General features: G+C 38.2%; 1 long non-coding RNA gene across 1 annotated transcript; it reads left to right on the top strand.

Moving 5' to 3' along the window:
• The first annotated feature begins 8,053 nt into the window (after positions 1–8,053).
• Positions 8,054–12,966, top strand: LOC140620893 (uncharacterized). The gene is made up of 3 exons (XR_012020624.1): positions 8,054–8,135; positions 11,412–11,463; positions 12,660–12,966. It is a non-coding gene; the product is annotated as an uncharacterized lncRNA (long non-coding RNA).
• Positions 12,967–13,611: the final 645 nt, after the last annotated feature.

Here is a 13,611-nt window from a genome sequence, read left to right as displayed (position 1 = left end):
CTAGGCCTGGGAACAAATGTTCTGGAGCAGTATTTTCAAATTATAAAAACATGTTGTTTTCAGAGTTGACTTTTGAAGTTTCAACCATTATAAATGGTTCTGAAAATCCAATAGTGATTGATATTTTGTGAGATAGCAAGTTGAATCCTACATGCAAGACATGCAAGAAAGAGAACTGCCCTTAGCTTAGCCTGCTGCCCTGCATGCACATCCAAATACCCGAAAAGATGAAAGGAATACATGGTGAGTGATGGAGGCCTTAGTGTTTCATGAATTTACAGAAAGTGGCTGGTTCCAGAAAGAGAGGTGGAAGCCCATGTTGACTCTGGATTCCTTCTGGAACAGAGGCAGGGGACCTAAGGCAAGGAAGGGTGATATGTACCAAATTAAAACAAGTGATAAATCTAACTGGACATTACACTTGGAAAGTCTCTGAGGCAATTCCTTGGCTGAGTGCAGAAGAGTTCCAGGGTTCATAATGGTGAGTAATGGAGAAGAGAACATCAGCACAAATGACTTATAATCAACATCTTTGGAGAAGAGTAAAAGACATGTTGTCTTAGTATGATTCCCCCCAAAGCTTCGTATGAGAAAAGGTTTCTGAGAAGGTATTTTTTAGTGTAATCCCGTAGAGCACATATGAAGGACAGAGGAAGTAAAGTGAAGCCAACACAAAAACAAGTTATTGATTTTGCCACAGTTAGGGGTGATTGATCCCAGGCCACTTCTGTGAAGCTTTTGAAATGACTTTCTAAATTTCTTACCCAGGGAATGGAAGGGAAAAGTGTGTGTTCCTAAACCTTTGATGCATGGGTCAAGGGATAGCTCCATGATCACTGATTGATGAACTTTCACATTGTACATGCCTGAATGCCAGATAATCTCCCATCAGTTTCCCAGGCCATAGTGTCATTAAGAAAAAGGTAGGTGGCCTGGACCCTGAGGTTGAAATTGAACAAAAATGATCAAAGTCTGTGTTGAACTCAGAACACAGCTGTTTCTGAAATCAGATGGACCTCTGAGAGGAAGAAGTGTTGCACAGGAGATTATTGATGCATATATCTTGAGATCACCCTTCATTGTCTTATTTTCCACAAGCTTATGCTGATTCTATAAACAAAACAAAACTTGACCAAATCTCACTGATTTGAGGGGGGATGCACACAGGCTGTGACCTTCTCAGGAATGATAGTGCCTGGATTTTTTCCAAGTCCAGGTTTAATCTTTGAGTAGTAAATCATGCCGTTCAAGCTTAGGACCCAGCTGCTACAAAGGCAACAGTGTCAATGAAATAAAATTAACAATGCAGCATGCTAATAAAATGGGGGAAATCCCAGTGTTCCCTATTAAAAAAAAGGATATTAGCCTGACCCATATTTATTATCCTTTTCTGCAAAAAATTAGTTTTCCCAGAAGCTTTTGAGAAGCACACCAACAGTAATGAAGCAGAAAAATGATGGATGTTAAGAAATTAAGGTGCTCCAGAATGGGTTATAAACTTGTACCTCTTTGTTGCCCACGCACTTTTGATGAGCTTGCAAAGTTTTAGACCTCTTTAATTTAAGATGGAGCAGTTTTATTTCTTTCAGCTACAGTGGAAATAATTTCCTTATCTATCATTAGAATGGTTTAATACTTTCATTAATCCACACATCATAAAGCAGAAAGTGATTTTTATACCTACTCCAATCAGTCATTGTGCCTGCTTCAGAATGGAAAACGGTTGTTTTCTGCTGATTCCAAAGATAGACTTAAGGCCAGTATCTTCATGAGCCATCACAATTATAGGGGCAAGACGAGGACATAGAAATGCTGTTGTCACCACCTCTCTCTTGGCATAATTTGGATTATTGCTATGAGCAGCGAATTGTTTGCAAATATATCAGAGACCCTTGGCTCTGTGGAAGTACATAGATGTGGGACACCAGGAGACACCAGGGCTGCCTCGGGGATGCAGGCAATTTGTTTAATCGTATCTATAGGAAGCCTGTAGGGTTGTGGATCTTATCCTTCTGTTCCAGCCCTCAATGGCCAAGAAGGAGGGCCAGGTTTTAAAACAGATAAACAAGTCTTAACATAGGAGGTTTTATGTTCCCTGGGTTATATATTCCCACTGTGCCCAGATAAGCCCCACCTATGTTCTTATTTCAGTAGTCCACTGAACATCTTCAGGATACTCTCTCTCCTCCTACACAGAGCCCTAGCTTTTATATTCAAAATGTGACAGAAAGAGAGAAGAGACATTGACAATGTTGTATTAGTAAATTTATCAGTCCCTGGTGATATGGATCCCAATGGGATTTTTTTTTTTTTTGTTCCAATGGGATTTTTAACATTTAAGGTGATTATTTAGTCCTGGGTAATTTAAAGAGAATATGGTGTGCAGAAAAGACACGGAGGAGACTGCAAGATTCACATTCAGGCTGGTCAGAATTCACAGCAGCAAGGCTCTGGCTTCTGGGAACAGACTACGAACGAAATCCTGAGTGATTCCCAGCCTCACTAGGCAATGGTGAATAACGTGCCCTATGTGTCCTGAGAGGCAATTATGGGTCCTGATGAAGAAGCATGGAGAACTTGGGAAAGAAAAGAAGGAAGAAGAAAATCCAGGAGAAGGGTGGTAAGTGCTCAGTACCCCCCTCTCCATTACATGGGAAAAAGCACGTTCTCTTATCCTTTGACATGTTAACTCTTACTCTCTGAGCAATGCAGAATGTCCAGCAAAGGGTCATTCAATAAACTACTAATAATATTTCATTTTCCCCATTTTTAGAAAACTCCTGGTTTATAACACAATTTATTGCTTTAAAAACATGCCAACTTTGTGCTTTTATTTTCATATCCTAAGAATATCTTAGATACATATAATACTTTCAAAGTATATTCACATACATTACCTGTCTGATTTTTATAAAACTCTGTGAAGCAAAACAGATATTAATTTCCCCATTCAAATATTTATTTTTATTTTTATTTTTATAAATTTATTTTTTATTAGTGTTCAATGTGCCAACATATAGAATAACACCCAGTGCTCATCCCATCAAGTGCCCACCTCAGTGCCCGTGACCCAGTGACCCCCACCTCCCACCCACCTCCCCTTCCACCACCCCTTGTTCGTTTCCCAGAGTTAGGAGTCTTTCATGTTCTGTCTCCCTTTCTGATATTTCCCACTCATTTTTTTCTCCTTTCCCCTTTATTCCCTTTCGCTATTTTTTATATTCCCCAAATGAATGAGAACATATAATGTTTGTCCTTCTCCGATTGACTTATTTCACTCAGCATAATACCCTCCAGTTCCATCCACATCGAAGCAAATGGTGGGTATTTGTCATTTCTAATAGCTGAGTAAAATTCCATTGTATACATAAACCACATCTTCTTTATCCATTCATCTTTCGATGGACACCGAAGCTCCTTCCACAGTTTGGCTATTGTGGACATTGCTGCTAGAAACATCGGGGGGCAGGTGTCCCGGCATTTCATTGCATCTGTATCTTTGGGGTAAATCCCCAACAGTGCAATTGCTGGGCCACAGGGCAGGTCTATTTTTAACTCTTTGAGGAACCTCCACACAGTTTTCCAGAGTGGCTGCACCAGTTCCCATTCCCACCAACAGTGCAGGAGGGTTCCCCTTTCTCCACATCCTCTCCAACATTTGTGGTTTCCTGTCTTGTTAATTTTCCCCCTTCTCACTGGTGTGAGGTGGTATCTCATTGTGGTTTTGATTTGTATTTCCTGATGGCAAGTGATGCAGAGCATTTTCTCATGTGCTTGTTGTCCATGTCTATGTCTTCCTCTGTGAGATTTCTGTTCATGTCTTTTGCCCATTTCATGATTGGATTGTTTATTTCTTTGGTGTTGAGTTTAATAAGTTCTTTATAGATCTTGGAAACTAGCCCTTTATCTGATAGGTCATTTGCAAATATCTTCTCCCATTCTGTAGGTTGTCTTTTAGTTTTGTTGATGGTATTTTTTGCTGTGCAGAAGCTTCTTATCTTCATGAAGTGCCAATAGTTCATTTTTGCTTTTGTGTCTCTTGCTTTCATGGATGAATCTTGCAAGAAGTTACTGTGGCCAAGTTCAAAAAGGGTGTTCCCTGTGTTCTCCTCTAGGATTTTGATGGAATCTTGTCTCACATTTAGATCTTTCATCCATTTTGAGTTTATCTTTGTGTATGGTGAAAGAGAGTGGTCTAGTTAATTCTTCTGCATGTGGATGTCCAATTTTCCCAGCACCATTTATTGAAGAGACTGTCTTTCTTCCAGTGGATAGTCTTTCCTCCTTTGTCAAATATTAGTTGACCATAAAGTTGAGGGTCCACTTCTGGGTTCTCTATTCTGTTCCATTGATCTACGTGTCTGTTTTTGTGCCAGTACCACACTGTTTTGATGACCACAGATTTGTAGTACAACCTGAAATCTGGCATTGTGATGCCTCCAGCTATGGTTTTCTTTTTTAAAATTCCCCTGACTATTCTGGGTGTTTTCTGATTCCACACAAATCTTAAAATAATTTGTTCCAGCTCTCTGAAGAAAGGCCATGGTATTTTGATAGGGTTTGTATTAAATGTGTAAATTTCCCTGGGTAGCATTGACATTTTCACAATACTAATTCTGCCAATCCATGAGCATGGAATACATTTCCATCTCTTTGTGTCTTCCTCAATTTCTTTCAGAAGTGTTCTATAGTTTTTAGGGTATAGATCCTTTACCTCTTTGATTAGGTTTATTCCTAGGTATCTTATGCTTTTGGGTGCAGTTGTAGGATACAACAATACATTAAGAAGATTATTCACCATGACCAAGTAGGATTTACCCCTGGGGTGCAAGGCTGGTTCAACACTCGTAAAACAATCAATGTGATTCATGATATCAGCAAGAGAAAAACCAAGAACCATATGATCCTCTCAATAGATGCAGAGAAAGCATTTGACAAAATACAGCATTCATTCCTGATCAAAACTCTTCAGAGTGTAGGGATAGAAGGAACATTCCTCAACATCTTAAAAGCCATCTATGAAAAGCCCACAGCAAATATCATTCTCAATGGGGAAGCACTGGGAGCCTTTCCCCTAAGATCAGGAACAAGACAGGGATGTCCACTCTCACCACTGCTGTTCAACATAGTACTGGAAGTCCTAGCCTCAGCAATCAGACAACAAAAAGAAATAAAAGGCATTCAAATTGGTAAAGAAGTCAAACTCTCCCTCTTCGCCGATGACATGATACTCTATATAGAAAACCCAAAAGACTCCACCCCAAGATTGCTAGAACTCATACAGCAGTTTGGCAGTGTGGCAGGATACAAAATCAATGCCCAGAAGTCAGTGGCATTTCTATACACTGACAATGAGACTGAAGAAAGAGAAATTAAGGAGTCCCCATTGAAATATTAAAAGTAAGGGAGGCACAGAGAAACTAAGTGCCTTTTCAATTTCACATTTTAAGGAATATTTTTAGCTACGATGAAAATTTGGATCTCTTATTGGAGCACTTGGCTTCAATGTATTATTTGTGTTGAATTAATTGTCCAGGTTTGATTTAGAGAGAACAAAAAATGTCAGCAGCTAAAAGAAGGTTAAAAATCATGAAAACAAATGATGATTGAAGTCCCTTTCCAGAGAGGAACTAGAAAGACTGTAGAGTTATTTTCCAGGTATCCTGAAGTCTTCTTTGGTATAAACTATTTGGATTTGAAAGAAGCCCCGTGAAATGTTATCAATCCTGTCACCAGACTGAACAATATCTCAGAAAATTAGATAATAATGCACTGTGGAAAAGGAGAACACTTTCTGATCCTCCAAGGCAATAGTTTTATTCACTGAAACTTTATTATTCTTTTAGCTGACTTAAATGGAATGGCCACAAATGGTATCGGGCACCAGGATAATACCTGGCGTTATTAAAATTATGGAACAGTTCCACATAACCATGGCCTGCTCTTATGTACTTTGTAGCATTCAAGTGCATCATTCCATGAGTGTGCATCCCATTGGGGTCCAGTCTCAGGAAGTATTTGAAGTTAAAACTCATGACTTACTTTCTGTCCTCAGATTCATCAACGATGAATTCCTGAAATTGTGTGCTCAAATTTTTTGGTAGAATGAAATGACACTCCATATTTTTCCTACAGAAGGGAAAAAAATCAGACATCCCCACCCCAAATCATTAAATCTAATGTGGGTGCATTTTTCAACGAAGTCTTCTGATGATGAACTGAAATCCCTTTGGTTTGTCACAATGAGAACATAGTTCTACTAATGGGTTAGGTTTTGTAAGTCTTCTGAGAATCATTAAGCATCTATGTACTAAGCATGTGCTGAATGTGTACCACAGTAGGTTCTGTATCTACTTTATCTTCTGAGATTGTCCACAAGTTTTGATAGTGTCTTTAGGTTGCTCAGGTGATTCCTCTCATAGGAGAAGCATTTTGAGGTATTACAATAGTTTGGCTTATTTATTGATTTAATGAGGGAAAGATTACTTTGTCTCCATATTACAAAATAAAGGTGTAATCTATATAGTTTTATAAAAATAACTGTGGGGTTAAAATAGGGACATTGGGGTGATGAGGTTGGACTAGGGAGGGAGAAGTAAGATGTACCTAAAATTAAGAATGAAGCTGAAAGAAAGTGAAAACCAATGAACTTATGCCATAAAGTTTTGAAATAGATTGGTAGGGCATTTCCAGTCTATATATATTTCTAAAGTTATAGAGTAATGAAGACCAGTCACACCACTCTCCTGGAATTTAAGAACTAATGCCAGATTGAAGGGAGTTCAGTCAGCTTTGTGTTCATACACACACACGCACCTTTTTTCTCTCTCTTAGTGGGTTGCAGAATTTAGTCCAAATGTTATAACTTGGCTTTATCTTCTCCACTTCTTCCATTTTTCTCCCTAGGTTTCAGCCTTGGTGGCAAGGCTGCTGGGAAAGTAGTTGCCCAGGACATTAATCAATAAAAAACAAAAATAATGCTCAAATTTTACAAGAAGGAAATATTCACTAACCACAACTCATTTGAGGGTAATTTTACAATGGTTTAAAGTAATATTTTTCTGGGCTGCTTTGGGTCTATAGTGAGACTTCCAAAATGCAAGGTTGAATTTCATCATGTGGCCGCTACACTAGACACTATACTAAGACAAATGTAACTATGAAAGTAACTTTGGCTACAGGTGAACTTGGGATAGACACAAAATTTCCACTGTGATAGAAATGAGGCAGACTCCCAGTAGTCCTTTCTCTTGACCTTTATCTCAATCGACAGTAAGCCACACATTTTTAAATAAGTAATTAGTTATGTGCATGTGTGTGTTTTTATATTAATATGGATTTATTTATAATCATCTAAAGAGACACCCAGATATCCTACTTGCATTTTTTGGCCCTAATTCAGTTACACCAAATGCTCTCCTGTTCCCTCAACACTCTGGGCACTTTGTGTCCTTGCCCATTCTCTTCTCTGAGACAGGAACACATTTAAATGCCTCTCTGCTCCTTGCAACTCATCATTTTTATCCTCAATGACTTAATTTAAAACATGCCAGCATTTCCTTTTGGCTCAAAGTTACTTGCTTCTTCTCTGTAATCTCCTTGTACTTGGTTCAGACCTTACTATGCTGAGTGCAAAGCCCCTTTCCTATAGCAAGCTTTTGGATCTTATGAACAAGGAGTGCCTAATCAAGACTCGGCATTATAGTGGTGCTTCACAAATTATTTGTTGAATTATTCATGGTAAATTGTATGGTGTGGGTTCTAGTCCTGAGTGAGTTACTAATCACCTACTTAACTTTGGAAAAGCAGCTCTCTTTCTGAGGTGTAGTGCCTTCAGAAACATAAGAAAATTGCCACTGTCACACGTACCTTGAAGAATTCCTTCCAAGTTCAAAGGGAAAATACTTTTAAAAAGTAGAAAAGCACTCTATAATTCACTGACAGAGAGTGAAATGGAATACAGTGGATTAGTGGCAGATCAATGTCCAGGCTTGTGCAAAACATATTATTATAAAGGTTCAATGTTTGATTACAGTCCCTATCTCCACAGTGAAGACACTATGAAATCCATAAACACAACAATTTGGAATCTTCGTTCTTCCAAGAACACCTTCAAGATACGGCATTTATTGTCAGTAAGTATGATGCTCAAAGAGCCTAGCAATCGTTTTGTACCTGAGCATCCTTTGAGACACTGTGGAAAGTGAAGCGAAATCTTAGGAACTGGATTTTAAAATTGAGGCTCAAGATGGCAAAATCTGCTCAGGGGATTATAGAGAGAAAGGGTGTCAAGGGAAGTCTTTGCAAATCCTCTTTTGAAATTGTATATACAGTGAACCTCAATGGATTGAAAGGACATATTGGTTCAAACCAACATTTCTAGATTTATTTATCGCTTGGATTCTCTACTTCCAACCCACCTCATCAAAAAAATTTAGGAAACAAGAAACCCACACCTGCTTCACTCAAATTACTGGATTCCGTATGTGCTGGTAGTGGATATATGTTGTTTTATTTGTCCCAAGTTGCAAATAACAAATTTCTTTTCTATTTTAAATTGCTGTATGACAAATCATTCCCAAACTCATTTACTTAAAATAGCTACTTTATTATTCTTGTGGATTGTGCAAATTGGGAATTTGGTTATTGTTCAGTGGGGTACCCTATCTCTTTTTATGTCTCAAGCCTCAGGTGGATAGTCTCAGAGATTAGAGGTGACTCTCTAGCTGAAAACTAGATTCATCAAAGGGATAATTTACATGAATTCATATGACTGAAATGACTCAACAATTAGCACTTCCAACCTTAGAGTTTACATGTGACCATTTTATTTGGCTTGGCTTCCTCAAAGCATGGATGCTTCAGGGAACTTAAATTTCTTACGTGGTAGCTCAAGACTCCAAAGACAGGTGTTGCAGTGAATCAGGTGGAAGCTGCAATTAATCTGAGTCATACAGTGTCCCTTTTGCTGCACTTTATTGATTACACACAAGTCATATGCCCACTTAATGCAAGGGGGAGTAGGCATCTCAGGGGAAATGGGGCAGCTCACTCTTGAGGGAATCCATCAGTTTGCCCTTAGGAGGATATATGTGCACAATTGGACACTTCATTTTTATCACTCTTATACCAAGCCTAACCCTCTTCCTCATCCCTGGCAGATGAAATGAAGGCATTGAAAGTGAAGATTTGGGATTAATGTAGAAGTGAGGAAATTGGCATTTTGTCTCAGCACATCATATATCACCTAATGTACTGTATGTAAATCAGTTTCCTCTATTCCCCATTTCACAAGCCTGCTTTCTTGTATTTGATTACATTTGTCTTTGACAGCTTTAACATTCAGAAGTTTGCACATCCCATATCCTCATCAGGTGGCTCCGTGACAGTTTCTGTTTTTGGAAAACTCTGTTATGTCATGGGTTCTTCTGATAACATGCCTGGAAATGGGAGCTGGAAAGTTTACATCATATCATGTGTTCCACTATTAAAAAAGCTCTATATAATTGTGATGCAGTGGAATACCTTTTTTTTTTTTTTGCAATGGAATACCTTTTAAAAATAATACCAATAAAATATTTAAAGATCTAGAGTAGGATATTTTGGATGATTTTTAAAAAATAATACAATTACTTTAGAAATTAATGTACTTGGTTAGTTTGTGAGGAGAGGAGTTTTATTTTGGTATGCTTAAGAATGCATTTAAATTAGAATGCACTTATAAAGTAGAATACAAAAGCCTAAAAAGTCTCATCCAACTGAAAATATCACATGGAAGTAATTTCTTCTGTCTCCTTAGATGTGGTTTATGGAATCTATATTGTACTAGAGGGACAATAACAAAGTTTGCAGCTCCATGAGGACATTGAAATTGATTTACATTTCTTTTCATTGACGTATGCATTTATTTCAGTTGCCATGAGAAAGTAAGGGGTTGATTTTCTAGCTAATTTTTTAAAGCAATCGAGAAACTTATTTTCTTCTCCTGTAAGAAAGCTTCCTAGTAATTTTCGATGGCATAACATTCTTCCCTGGGAAGGTTGAAAGGAGCTTGTATGGCTTACCTGGGAAATTAAATGGTAGAAGATTTCAAGTGAAAGCTGTTGGAAAAACATTAAATTTTCTATGAAACTTAAGTCCTTTATTTTTTTTAGATAGAGAAAGAGAGAAATTTAAGCAGCTCTACATACCCAGCATAGAGCCCGACATGGGGTTTGATCTCATAATTTTGAGATCATGACCTTACCAAAATCAAAAGTCCAATGCTTAACCAACTGAGCCACTCAGGTGCCCCTATGAAACTAAAGTTCTAATCTACTATGATAACTATCATCAGTAGTTATTTTATTAAAATCACCTGGTATTCTTTTGACATTAAAGTGAAGAGAGAGGGAAAGAAGCATAGGTACTTATATAGAAGAGATGAGGAAGAGCTAATATGTTTACAGTTCCTCATGCCTATGGCTGTGTATATAATATAGTACTAAAGTGTGTGGCTTTGAAAATGGAATTCAGTAAATAATAGAGTAATGAACATTAGAATTATCAGAGGTCTTACTAGAGCACATGGGAGTTGGACCAAGCCCTGGTGACCAATGGAATTTGAATGAGTAGGTGAGAGGGCACAAAGTTTGGACTGACCCTGGTATAGGGTGGATGGGAATGAGGCATAAGCCTAGAAATCATCACTACTATGCCAAAGAATGTCTCTAGACCTCCAAGAAGCAAGAATGGTGTGACAAGATATGAATTTGTTTCTAATGAACATGATGGGCTTCAATACTTTTAGCACATTTTTCAAACTTTTGAAGACTGGATGACACTGACTAAAACAGTTTACTGTCAGCTTAGCACAATGAATGAAAATATACCCAAAGCTAGGAAGATATTTGAGAACTTCAGACTGCCAGGGATAAAGAGAAGATCCCATAAGATACATTAAATATTCTATGATTAGTGAAAGCTTCCAAAAAAGTAAGAATGATCCTCCATCTGAGAGATGGATCAAATAATCCCACAAAACTTGAAAATATTGCAAGACAAAGCAGCACGAGGGTTTGGGTTTTCACAAAATGACCTGATTTGTTGCCTTATCCAAAGAAAGGTGTTAATGGGAGGAATGTCTTAGGAGATTAGAGTGGTCTGGTTGGTGCCAAGCTGGTCCAAGAGGGGAGATATTTTGGCAAAATTGGTACAAAATACATCCTCACTAAAACTAATATTTTGAATTTGGGGACCTCTCTTTGGACTGCTTGCCCAGGTCCCTCCCATGCTTGTGTTGTCTGCTGGAGGTTTGGAATCTTCCCATGACTGCTTAGTGATTCTTATTCCCCAGACTTTCCTGAGACAAAATGGGTCTTTCTGAGTTTACTTTCTTGGGGGTTCTATCATCGTTGTTCCTTTGTCCACAGGGGATGAACCTTTGGTGAATACAGGATCTGAGATCCTATGTATTCTAAACAGGTAATATTCAGTCCATTTAAATCATTCTTTATTGAGCATACCTTTTATTAGTAGCTAACATTTTTCAGCCTATTGAGTTAAAATTGACAAAATTGTATAAATGTATATTTATACATTGTAACATGATGCCTTGATGTGCATACATTTTGTGAAATGATGACCATGATCAAGTTAATTAAAAATATATCACCTCACATAGTTAGAATTATTAATTTTTTGTGTGTAAAATGCTTATGACCTATTTTCATAGCAAATTTCAAGTTCACAACACAGTATTATTAACTATAGTTAATTTTTAATTTACATAAAAGCTAGTGACAGGGTTCTTTTAGCTTGTAAGCAATTAGGATATAATTATATTTAAGTTGAATTGAACATAACAAAAAATATAGCTGTAATAGATTTTGACTGTGATCCTGCCCAATTTCCACATTGTACAGTTGAGAAAACTAAAGTCCAACAATGGTGAGATGATGGACCAACAAGCTCACCTAGAACGTGGGTGGAAATAAAATAAAATAGAAATATAGAAATCTTCTTGAAGAGTCCTATGCTCTTTTTTTTTTTTTTTTTACATACTGATCCTCTAACAGGATCTAGAAAATACAAACACCCTAACCCAATAAAGCCTTAATAGTAGAATGACAAGCATGCAGTTGATGTTAGGTGGCAAAAGGCCAGTCCTGAGGTAGATCACAGCACAACACTATGTTTTTGAAACTCTCACTCAAGTTTGATATTTTTGGGTAGAAATATAATGAATTTGAGCTGGTAGAGGAGAATACAGTAACTGTCTGTGATTGAGAGAGGACTGGGTTTGAGGACAAAGGCTCCGTAAGATGTGTATAGGTGTTGTAGATACCCTAGTGGCTCAGTTAGTTAGGCGTTCAATCTTAATTTCATCTTGGGTCATGATCTCAGGGTTGTGAGATTGAGCCCTGCATTGGGCTCTCTGCTGGGTATGGAGCTGCTTAAGATTCCCTCTCTCCCATTCCCTCTGCCCCTTCCCCTTCCTCTCTAAAATAAATAAATCAATAAAAAGCAAATGATTCCACCCTCGGCACAGAGGATTCTTTATGAAAAACAGCTAACACAAACACCTGTCCTGAGCCCAGTATCATGGAGTAGTGCAGGATTCTGTGCTGCCTTCGTTTAGCTACCGATTTCTGTTACTCATAAATGCTTCTCCTTCACAGCTTCCAGATTCTGTCTACAAGATCTTCAAACATGTCCTTACACAAATGGCCTTTTGTAACTGGAACTTTGGAAATGAGGAAAATATAGTAGTAAGGTAGAGTAAGAGGTAGGAAACCTGGATGCCCAGCCGACTTTGCTTGTACCTTATCTCTGTTCATCTCTTCTGCTATCCATAGGTATAAATCACAGAAATGTACATGGTTACCTACTCTGGGGTGATGGCCCCAGCCCTTAACTTCTGGCAATGCCCTTTAACAAAAAACAGCTTCTCCAGAGTTACATTTGCTCAAACTTTAGGCTATTTAAATGCACATAAAGTTCATTCCTTGGCCTTTCAGAAATCTTTTCCATATAATTAACATTGCTTTTAAAGAGTAAAAAGTGCTTCTTCTTTGTGTGTTTGACGTGAAAGAAGTCTAAAACATGAGGCTGACATGGGACATGGAGTGTTATCAGGTGTGTGCTAACAGGGAGCATCTGCTAACATGAACGTGCGCTAATATGGAGCATGCCTTCAACTACCTTAAGTACTCCTGAGAGAAAAAAATCCAGGGAAAAATATCTAAACTCCTGATTACAGAGAGATCATGACACCAAAATGACCTTTCGACAACAGTTTGAAAAATATTCAGGCGCAAGAGGCATAACAATTTTCCTAATATAGAACTTGGATGAGGGACTTCTAAGGGGGTTGGGGTGGGGACATCTAGGGAGAGTGAAAATTCTGTCACAATGGCCAAGCCTCAGTTTCCTGAAGCAGAGGTCAGAGAGCAATTGTTTGCCAGACCTGGTGAAGAACTGCATCATTTGAATCACTCTTATTAGGCAGGTCAGCATTCCCTGGAGCACCGAGCTGCCACAGAGTGCCAATCCCTAGCACACTTGGTGACTTGCACATAAGTTGTACTCCAGCAAACATCTGTTGGTAACATAGATGCAAATGGAATAGAC

Source organism: Canis lupus, chromosome 29 (assembly GCF_048164855.1).
Source record: "Canis lupus baileyi chromosome 29, mCanLup2.hap1, whole genome shotgun sequence".
Classification (NCBI taxonomy): Eukaryota; Metazoa; Chordata; class Mammalia; order Carnivora; family Canidae; genus Canis; species Canis lupus.
This window is presented reverse-complemented; position numbering and strand designations above follow the sequence as displayed.